At 42.5% G+C, this 10,084-nt stretch overlaps 1 long non-coding RNA gene across 1 annotated transcript; it reads right to left on the minus strand.

Moving 5' to 3' along the window:
- Window positions 1-487: 487 nt before the first annotated feature.
- LOC142785361 (uncharacterized) lies at window positions 488-4,410 on the minus strand. The gene is made up of 2 exons (XR_012888938.1): window positions 4,129-4,410; window positions 488-1,785 (listed from the first exon to the last, which is right to left on the minus strand). It is a non-coding gene; the product is annotated as an uncharacterized LOC142785361 (long non-coding RNA).
- Between the last annotated feature and the right edge of the window lie 5,674 nt (window positions 4,411-10,084).

The following is a 10,084-nucleotide window of genomic DNA, read 5'->3' on the forward strand; positions in this document are numbered from 1 at the left end:
ACCGAAAAGCAGTGGGAGTCCCAGTTATCAGACCAGGCCTGAAGAATCAGCGCAACATGGTTGAACGGGTGCGGGAGATGGCGAAGGCCCACAGCTACCTGGAATAAAGAGGCCGCTCCCCTTGGGCGCTCAATGCGTTTGCTCCAATCAATTTTTGTTCCGTCGTAGTTCAAATTGAAATGCGAAAGGTGCTTATCTAGTGCTTGTAAACTGTGTGCTTTACAGAGATCATTTCCAAAGAAGATACAGAGACAATGCAGCAACACGTACATATGTTCACCAGCTTTATGCAAAATAAAAAGGAACAGTTGTAGCTACAATACCAACTAGTAAATATGAAAAATGATGGGAGCTTCTAGAATTAACGCCACGTGTCGTACAACTTGTATCAAGTGAATGCACTATAATGGCAAACGCCAAGTCTTTAAGATCGGGCGTTTCCAAATACCATGAAGTCATGTTCGGAGGCATACAAAATAGGGTTAAATGTTTGGTCCAAATCATTTATTATAACAGGAGGTAGATTGTACAGCGAATGTGCAGATAGCTATAGGGAGTGTACAGAGAACATTTTGCACCAAATATTGCGTGGCGGTGTGATCGATAGGTATAGCATGCAGCCGCATTCGTGTAGTTGAACGCGTGGATCTTTTTCGGGTAGCTAGCAATAGACTATATCGTCCGTCGTTGTGATGCACACAGCAATCACACTTTCTCTCTAAGTTATACCTATATTTCTTAAAAAACGTTTCCTTTGGTGCCAATTTTCTGAATGACAACCACGTTGTACAAGTCCTGCAGGAGTGTTATTTATTAGGAAGTCTCCATGCATCTAATTGCATCAGCGCGGATATCCTTCCATAGGTCCATGAATGAAGATTTCTTCTCCGCCTCAAGAATCCGATTTTCCATGCGCCGCAGAAGGTCGGGTGTGAAGTGTTTCTTCCAGTCACCAACCTTTGCCTTTCTCACAACTGCGTACCTGTTTTCGTCTCCCTGATACCCTTCCTTGCAGGTAATTTTTTTTCTAAGAATAAGCTCGTCCCAGTGAGGATTTGCACTTCCATTCAGATTAATGACCACCACGCTTCGCATGTTTTCAGGCTGCGACCTTTGCAGGAGCTCTTGAAGCACCGGCTCGTTGTTTTCCAAAGCACGGCCATACTGCTCTCCAAGAAAGTACGCCAGTCTCAGAACTACATCCCGTGTATTCCTTTTTAGTTCTTCATAAGTAATGAAGAAGACATTCGGCTTATCCCTTATAGCGTAACCCAACGCAACGTGTTCGAAGTAGTCACCATATCCGAAGTTTCCACTCACAAAAGTATCAACGAAATCTTCGAACGTACCGTCCTGAAAATCAAACTCGCTCAGGTTACTCATCATGTGGTAAAACGAGACGCAAACATCCCAAGGATTTCGGGCGACATAGACGTACTTTCCTTCATCCGTCAATGCTGCTTTGTCTGGGGCAAGGTGTGTGGAAAATGTCCTCAGAGGAAGAGAAGAGCTCCAGCCCTTAATCTCCATGTACTCCACGAAGCGCCACTCTCTAGTAAACTCGTCGTGTGTGGTTATTGGTTTTCCTTCCCTCAATATCAGCTGTGTGATGTACATAAGCCAATGCGTCCCGCTCTTCGGAAATGTAAATTGCACGACGTCTCCTTTCGTTGCTCTGTACTTTAGGTTTTCTCTCAACCTCTCGGCGTTGATGTTGACGCATCTGGGCACTCCGTCTATCACTTGGCAGGCTGGGCGTCGGGGCTGCATATCCTGCGGGTCTTCCTGCAAGTGAGAACTCAGTGTAGTTGGGGGTTAGTTTAAGTGCATTTTATTTCTTATTATGATGACATCAGTGTTTAGTTTTTCCCTTGGCTCTCTGCTTAACTAAGCTACCAATAAGTATATATTCTTGAGTTAGCACCGCGGTGTCTAATTGTGAATGGTATTTCAAGCTGACGTGATCATGGTGTCTTACCCTACTATAGGCTCCTCAGAGATGATTTTTTCTTCTTCTTAAAACAAGAAAATAAATTATGTTGATAGGAGGCAGCTGTAGTTGCACCTAATTTCTCGCAGAACCAGCTGAAATATCTGGGAGAATGTTTTGTTTTCTTCGTAAGTGTGCGTACATGACACCTATGAGCAGTGTTTTCGTAGCAGTGGCTGACATAATGCATGATACCATCGCTGGTAGACCTCCAAGTGATGGCATTTCCAGAATTTTGTATTAATTACCGAAGTTATGGGAGCAAAAGGAACCTCTATTCAGTAACATCGTAAGTACTGTTTACGCGCTTAGAGTGATGATTTGCAAATATTCAGTGAAGTACCATTACCATAGTTAGAAAGCATGGAGAGTTTTAAATATCATGGTTTGCTTTTTCTCTTTGTGGCCAAGTTCCCCGTAATTTCTAACACAGGCACGTGAGAACAATGTGCTATATTGCTGTGTCCTTCAAGAGCATTCGTCATCATCGGCCATTCTTATTGTCAGCACAGCAGCTGACAGACAGCTTCTACGAATATCTCAAATTTATATCATTATTCGCTAGCTGGCAAGCTGAATCTATTTCTGCATACCGATTCTTGAACTTCATCACACCGCGTATCTCTATGCCACCCTAGGCTGTTTCGCAAGCTTTAATGCCATTTCAGTCACTTTCACTGCTGTTTTACTAACTGTATTTTGACACGCGCAGGTCTGCCATTTTTCTCTGAATACCACCATCAATATCTGTGGCTTTTGGATGTTTTCATTCTATATGTCAACTAAGTTACACCTTTCACACTTGTTTAGTGTTTGGCTATTCTCTTAATTTATGGCCTGTGCGCTAGTGAAGAGAATAAGCAATCATTGTAAGGCTTACGTTTTTGAGGCAGCTGTGAATTTTCTGTCGTTATTTGAGTATTACTTGCCTTATGCATTCGAGCCTAATTTTGTTTCTCACAAAAATACAATAGCATGACTAGCTTCCCGTGCATGTAAACAAGCTGAATATCGTGGTGAAGTACTGATGAATACAATAGCGCAAACCAAAAAGGTGATTCGCGGTGGTGTTACAAATGAAATAGTCTTCGCGATACACAGCCAGACACTAAACTCTGTGAAACAGTATTTATATGTACGTTAAGTACTAGCTGAGAAGCCTGCTCAAGTAAACAAATTAATTCATCTATAAATATGAGATGGTGTACATACCGCAAGCGTTCTTAGCTCATGAATGGTATAATACCATTGCCACTAAAGCGGAAAATGAACAACCATTGCATTCCTAAAGTTACAACATATGAAGCAGGCACTTTAGTGATACTAAAAAAAAAATCAAGTTCACCACTATAAAACGTGCTGAGGAAAAAATAGTGAGATATGTAATGCAGAATGGGAGCCAACAGAATGTGCAAGAAAACAAACAAGGGTAGCCGAAATCCTTAATCGTATTAAGAAAAAAGGAGTTATGGTGGGTTATCTTTTGAGAACAGACAGACAGTGTTCAGTTAGAGCAAATGAGTTAGAGGAAAGGATGACGGCAACGTGTAACGACGAAATCAAGCAGTTTGCAGGCCTGAAATGGAATCACTAACTTCGTTTCCCGATGCGGCTCACTTCGTGTAATTGATGAAAATTTTCTATTTAGTGTAAAATTGTTTTTTCTCTCATCTAGTAAAACGTCGCTAAAGCTTCAACACGTCTCACCTTCCCACGTATTCAATAAGTTATGCTAAGAGCTAAGGTACATAAACTCACTAGGTGTAGGCCCAGTTATTACTAGTCTCAAAAACTTGCACTTCTTTTTCTGTAAGAGCAAGCTGTTTAATAATTTCTACTCAAGATTCACTCTCGCTTAGTAAAACACATTTTCACTTTCCAGCAATTTAGATGGGTCTGGAGTCATTATAGTGTTGTGTTTTCTTATTTTCTTGTGGTACAACTCGCCTGCTTGATTTGATATTAGTTAGGATAACATTGCTTGCCTTTTCGTTTTGTGCTTCAACTTTTAGTGAAGAAGCACATCGAATGTGGTATCTGTTTTTATTTTGTGCCCTTACACAAGTACCGTGCTTCGAGAACCTTCAATAAAAAATAAAATGATAGTCAATAAAATGAATAGTCAATTATTATCTCACCTCGGTTGTCCTCAAATGCAGGTCCGTTTGTAGAGAAACCACTTCTTGCCCTTTTCCACCAGTACCCTATGAGCACTCCGACGTACCCTAAGTGACTTTGGCCTCGACTATATACCACTTGAAAGAAATGACGTTAATGTGTTCCAATATAAATCACACCTTGTGATAGGAACAGCTCTAAAAAATGGTTTTGTGGAGTGTCGTCCGGGCGGATGTGGTCAGCTAGCATATAGCCGATGCTTGGTCCGATGATAACATCTTCGATGCCGGTGCAAAAGTCACGAGAACACACGTTATCACGGTGTCGAAAGCCACTTGTCTTCTGTTTTGGTGAACTTTGGATGACTTCTTTTGTTCCTTCTGTTGTCTTAGCGTATCTCACGATAGCTTCGCTGATAGAGGGCTCCATTAGGCTTGGGTACACAGCGTGAAAAAGAAAAATTTGTGACATACGTGAGAGATTTAGGCTTTGAACTAACGCACTTTGACATGGCGAGTTTGCTACTGTGAGTGCCATTAGGCTTCATTTTATGCTCGTCGAGCATTCTGTGAGATTTTGAGAACGTCCATCCGGGCACCAGATATAGTAGTCTTCGGGTAGGAAGGAAGAAAAAAGGCCACATGGTTTCATGTGTCGGAAAAAATGTGGGGCACAGTGTAACCTACTCATTCAATTTATTTAGCGCTAATTAGGGCGAGTGCATTCGGACTAAGACGCACCGAAATCTCCCCGAGTCAGACTCACTGAGACTCACTATCATGAAGCGTTTCACCTGGACTCACTAAGACTCAAACTGAACGAAGTATTATTCAACCGGACTAACTAACGCGCAGGGCTTGACCTGAGTCTGCGTGAGCTAGAATGTGTAGACTCATGAGGCCATTCGCATCGAATTGTCTTTTTCGAACTGTAGTGTCAATACTCTTTACAATATTATGTCACATAATTGGGGCTCTTTACACCTTTTTTCGTGTATTACCTTCAAATACGAGTTCTTAGTAGTTGCAAACTATTAATAACTTCGTTTTTCGTAAACTAGATAACAGCAAATGGTACATTTAGGTTCAGCGGGAGCAGTTCAATGCACCCCCCTACGTTTTTCATGCTCCGATCAACATATAATACAATGGTGCATGATTGATATTGCTTTGGAATATGTGTGACTTGACGGTAGTGTTAACACGAATCTAGGTACCGCTGATAGGAATGCTAGAGAAAGTAGAGAAGATTATTGGTTAGCAAAAGCAAGTGGAACTCACGCAGCCTCATTAAAAAAATTCACAGTATATCCACGGAGTGGATGATGATGAGTGGGGGCGAAGCGTTCAATCGTCTGTCTGTCTGTCTGTCTGTCTGTCTGTCTGTCTGTCTGTCTGTCTGTCTGTATGTATGTAAGTATGTCTGTCTGTCTGTCTGTCTGTCTGTCTGTCTGTCTGTCTGTCTGTCTGTCTGTCTGTCTGTCTGTTCATCCGTTAACTATACGAAATCATCGACTGTAGAAAAAGCACTAACGTCATGTAGTTGTAAAATATCCTAATACAAATACAAATAACGCCATCTAGTGAACAATCATTGAGCCTATCTAGAAGTGGCTACATACAACTACTACTAATCATACTACTACTGCTACTATTAAAGCAACTACAACTACCACTACTACGCTGCTGCTGCTGCTGCTGCTGCTGCTGCTGCTGCTGCTGCTGCTGCTGCTGCTGCTGCTGCTGCTGCTGCTGCTGCTGCTGCTGCTGCTGCTGCTGCTGCTGCTGCGGTGTTTTTCCACAATGGTCAGTGCCTTACAAGAAAACAGCGCACGTTCGAAATGCGCGGCTTGAAGTGGTGACCCACAGAAACGTGCAGGGCATAAGCAGAAATAGTTTTCGGAGCCAATAAACATAAAGTATGCATGAACAACTTCCACAACAACCTCACGTTGAGCCTTCACGTGCTCCACTGACAGATTTTGCTTGGTGCAGTCCCAGTGGTCGCTACAGAATTTCGGCGTCCGTCCCAGAACTCCTAGAGGTGTCCGCCGCTAGTAGATTGCAGTCATCTAGCCCCGCCCCGCCTCAATCAAAAGGTTTCGTCGCCTTCGCTGCTTTGCATTGCGGCAATAATCGGAACCATTTAAGTCTTTCTGAGCCACATGTGGTTTCGCAGTGGCTGCAGAAAAAGGCCACTCGATAACGTAGTGTGATGACGCGTCTATGTAGTGGCGTAACAACGACATCAAGTGCCACCACCGCATTTGTCGCATCACTCATGTTAACGCCGCCGTCGCCACCTGTCAATTTCCTGGCATATAATATCGTCGATCACCTCTTAAAAAATAAAGAGCTTAAGGAGAGAACAAATAAATGTGGTGGTGGAGTACTACATGAAAAATGTCTAAAGCAACTCCTCATTTGCTTTCACACAGGTAATAAATTAGGGTTACGGTGATCTAGCCGCATCGACCTGATTTCGGTGCTTTGAGCACCTGGAAATAGTCAATTGATCTGGTAAAGTGAGATTTGTTTGACAAACTCGAGGTGAATGCCTTCCTGGTGAGGTGGTGGTGGTGGCTGGGTGAAGGCAGGGTAGTAAGGCGATAACCAAGTCTTCTCAAAAACCAATAACGAACCATTTTAACTGAAGGTGAATGCATTGACAGCTGCAGCAAGGTTAAAGTCCACGCACATATTATGCACGTTTTATTTTCCACATGGTGTGGCCCTGACAGATGAACACAGCCATTTCTCTCCTCCCCAACCCCACGCGACAACACCGGGAGGTGACACTATTTAGCCGCTTCAACGTTGACTGCCAAAGCGAGAGCAGCGGTATTGTGCTATAACGTTCCGGACTGATGATGTCACCTAGTCTTTAGAGCCCTCTCGGGTGCTCATACGCTCCTTTTTTTATAGTGAAGCTTTCACCACCACAACCATTGAAATACATCGCATAGTAAGAGCGAGGCATGATAGGTTGTCACTTCACTGCCACCTCTTCTCTTTCGACAGATAGGTACTTATCAATGTACGACGTTTACAGGGTTAGAGATATTTTGCCTCATTTCGGAGAAGCCGATGCCATCATCACTGTGCAGAGCACGCGCACAGTACACTACTGTGTCATAGTTACTTTCTCATGCTCACTAATAAGATCAAAGGAAGACTGCTTCTTTTCTCGCTGAGCTAAGCTCACATGTAAAAAGATTTAGGAACGGAACGGAAAAGGAATACTCGAGTATTCAAAAACAGGTCTACTCTGTTTATTCAATCATAGCGGTTCGAGTATTGCGACCACATTCTCGACGAGAGTAAGCTGTCACGTCCACTAGTAGAGTTCGGCGGCAGTGCACGAACCGGACGGAACGTAACAAATCTTCTGCTTTCGCAGCTTGCTGGCTTCAACTTGGCTCACGGATACCGCCATTATCGCCTTGATAGACGAACGCGTCGCCACCACTTTGGTCATCGTGGTCTGCGCCTGCGCTTGGAGTTTCACGTCACCTGGACGTTTCACGTGACCTGGACCTGGAAAACGCTTAAAAAGACGGCATCGCCGAGTGGACCACGCAGTTAGGCGGCAGTGCACGAACCGGACGGAACGTAACAAATCTTTTGCTTTCGCAGGTGAGAAACGGTGTTACTCACCTCTAAGTCTCCGCCTGTGCCTGTGCACTGCTGCCGAACACAGCGTGAAGTATATTTGCTTTGAGTCAAGTGTTCTTGCTTTGCTATGGGGAAGGATTCCGCAAAAAGTGCGGGGAAAGACGCGTAAAAGGACGCAGCAGATGTAAAGGATTTAAAAGAGCTGTCAAAGGCATTTGAAAATTTCAAACGCGATTTCAGAAGTGAGATTCGCGAAATTAAAGACAGCATAGCCTTTTGCTCTGACACCTGCAGTGAGGTGAAAGATGTAGCCACTCATATTAAGAATATGAGAGCTGAAATGCAAGAGCTCATAAGACAAAACATGGAATTGAAAGCGGAAAATAAGAGACTGTCACAAAAATGCGATGAGCTCGAACAATATTAGCGCCTAAACAGTCTTGAGATAAAAGGTGCGCCGGTCGGGAATGATCCAGTGGATGTTGTAAGAAAGATAAGCGAAGCTGTCGGCACGGCAGTTGATCTGTCTAATATTGACGCATGCCACTGGATTCCCACTCCTAAGCCTTGTGTGAAGAAAATAATCGTTCGCTTTGTAAAAAGAACAAAACGTGACGACATACTGGCGAAATGTAGAAAGAAGAGGCTCCGTAGTTCTATGCTTGGGGATGATAAAGAAACGCCCATTTTTGTAAATGAGCATTTGACGCAGAAGGGCGAGGCATTGCTTGCAGCGGCAATACAAAAAAAGAAAGAAGCCGCATGGAAGTTTGTCTGGATATCCGGTGGCAAAGTCCTTGCACGCAAAGATGAAGGATCACGAGCGATACACATTGCGGATGAGACAAGCTGGCTAAAATTAGAAATTAGATGTGGCATGTGTCATAACAAATTGAAAAACATGCCACTATGACTCATCTTGTAAATAACCAAAAGCATTACAGTGTTGAAGACTTTAATAGGGTATTTCAATCCGGAAAAGGCTTGTTTAAAGCATTGCATATAAATTGTAGAAGCATAAAAAGAAAGGTCGATGACATTGCTAATTTTATAGGGTCTATAGCTATCGGATTTGATGTGCTAGTTTTCTCCGAGACATGGATTACTTATAAAGAAGATGCTGCATTCTTTCCAGGCTGTAGTCATGAACTTCTCGGTCATAACCAGCAAAAAGGTGGAGGTCTTGCTATTTATTTTAAGGATACGCTTTCGAGTGAACTGCTTGATAAGTATACTGTTATGAACGATGATGTTGAATGCATTACAATGTGTGCTGTCCCATTCATAGTAATTGGTGTATATAGGCCACCACATGGCCACAAGAAGAAATTTATTGAGTTTCTTAATGTTGTGTTATCAACTGTTCGCGGGAATTCTCCTTGCGTAGTCATGGGTGACATAAACATTGACCTCTGTTCCAATGATCCTTATTCCAAAGATTTTGAAACGCTCTTACTTACATATGGAAGTACAAATTTTATACGTTCACCTACTAGGATTACAGCAACAAGTGCTACGCTCCTTCATATATGCGCCTCAAATTTAAGTTCACAGAATATAAAATCCGGGGTATTTGCGTATGACATAAGTGATCATATGCCCATCTTCTTTCTTGCACGAGTTACTTCTCAAAATGGTCAGAAAACAGAGACATCTTTCCACCGAATTAAAAACAGCAGAACTCGGGAACAATTTTTTCAGCTAGTTCAGAACATATATTAGAACACTGTTTATAGACAAGAAAATCTTGATGATGCTTATAACAAATTCATGAGGTTATTAAGTGCTAGCTATGATGCGGCATTTCCACTTCTGAAGCGCTCACATGGCAGAAATAATAAATGCAGAAAGCCTTGGATAAATCGTGATCTTTACCGGCGCATAAAAATAAAGAATAAATTGTATCATGATTTTATCCATTCGCGGAACACAGACGCCTTAGCTGAGTACAAGAAATACAGAAACGTTTCAAATTCAGAAATACGGAAGGCTAAACAGAACTACTATGAAAAATTATTTGAAAGCATTTACAATGACCAGAGGAAACTATGGGAGGTCATAAATGGGCTTACGAATACAAATGAGGGTAGTAATGGGACACAGGACCTAACAATAATTGGTCAGATTTTCAGTGGTGAAAGGTTGGCCAATGTTATGAATGAACATTTCATAAATGCGGGTTCGTTTATTTTAACGGATGAAAAGCGAGATGATGCTCCAACTCCTGATAAGTCTCCTTTGCCGTATTCTATTTTTCTCGCATCCACAGATCCGGTTGAAGTAGAAAGATTAATCAGAAAACTTAAAAACAATGTTGCATCAGGGATTGAAGAGATAGGTTCTGTTGAGTTAAAAATGGTGT

Source organism: Rhipicephalus microplus, unplaced genomic scaffold (genome assembly GCF_043290135.1).
Source record: "Rhipicephalus microplus isolate Deutch F79 unplaced genomic scaffold, USDA_Rmic scaffold_21, whole genome shotgun sequence".
In the NCBI taxonomy this organism is placed as follows: domain Eukaryota; kingdom Metazoa; phylum Arthropoda; class Arachnida; order Ixodida; family Ixodidae; genus Rhipicephalus; species Rhipicephalus microplus.